Below are 1,263 nucleotides of genomic sequence, written 5' to 3'. Positions count from 1 at the left end.
AGGCTTTGGCATAGTCAAGAAAGCAGAAATAGATGTTTTTCTGGAACTCTCTTGCTTTTTCCATGATCCAGCGGATGTTGGCAATTTGATCTCTGGTTCCTCTGCCTTTTCGAAAACCAGCTTGAACATCAGGAAGTTCACGGTTCACATATTGCTGAAGCCTGGCTTGGAGAATTTTGAGCATTACTTTACTAGCATGTGAGATGGGTGTAATTGTGCGGTAGTTTGAGCATTCTTTGGCATTGCCTTTCTTTGGGATTGGAATGAAAACTGACCTTTTCCAGTCCTGTGGCCACTGCTGAGTTTTCCCTAAGCTGTCACAAAGCAACATAAGCAAAATTATGAACTATAAAAAATTTGAACTCATATTTTGGATGAGGACTAATTTCCTTAATATGTGAAGCACTTTTACAAATCAACAAAAAACTAACAACCCAACAGAACAAGGAGGCAAAGGATATGAACATGATTCTTAGAGAAGGAAATACAAATGGCTGTTGAACACAGGCACAGACACCCGATCTCATTTACCATAAAATAAAATTTAAATTTGTGATTTTTTTTTCATCTATTAGCTCAACATCCACATAAAATTTGGGTAACACTTTGCTGTCTGAGAAATGTGGAAAAACAGGTCCTCTCATACATGCCTTGTGGGATTGTGCATTTGGACCTTTATGGAGGACAATTTAGCAATATCTGTGAAACATTATGTAAGACAAGTATACTCTTTAACACAGCACTTCTCTGTAAAATGATGAATTTCCAAGTTTATTCACTGTAACTATGTAACAGCAAAGACAGGAACCATCTTTATGTGGGATATTATGGGTTGAGGATATTATGTCTATTCTTACTGGTGTCTGTTCCTGTAGAAAGTTGAGGAGAATGGGACTACAGTTCCATGAGAGCAAAGATGTAAGTGCGTATTTGATAGTCACTGGTTTAGGGGCAAAGGTCGAAGTGAGAATCAGTTCATCTTAGAAAAGAGTTGTTCGGGAAGAGCTAGAGAAACCAGAGAGGGAGATTCCTGGAAGGACAAAGGAGAGAGAGAAAGAAAGCCAAGGTGATGTGATGATCTTTTGCAGCGTCAAGCCCTACCTTGCTGGTTTGCACAGCTTAGCTACTTACGATGAAATGGATCAGACACACAACTTGTGCTTGTAAGCAGAATTAGCCACAATTAGGAAAATAGAGTTAGGTTTTCACTAGTTTTAATCGTCTACTAATGGTAAGCCTATGACTTTTCCAGTGGTCATATAT

General features: G+C 38.6%; 1 protein-coding gene across 1 annotated transcript in view; it reads left to right on the top strand.

Moving 5' to 3' along the window:
- PAQR5 (progestin and adipoQ receptor family member V) overlaps positions 1-1,263 on the top strand; it is a 118,858-nt gene that overhangs the window by 114,679 nt on the left and 2,916 nt on the right. The gene's annotated exons all lie outside the window — the stretch shown is intronic.

This window comes from Bison bison, unplaced genomic scaffold (assembly GCF_000754665.1).
Source record: "Bison bison bison isolate TAMUID 2011002044 unplaced genomic scaffold, Bison_UMD1.0 scf7180017864034, whole genome shotgun sequence".
NCBI lineage: Eukaryota > Metazoa > Chordata > Mammalia > Artiodactyla > Bovidae > Bison > Bison bison.
This window is presented reverse-complemented; position numbering and strand designations above follow the sequence as displayed.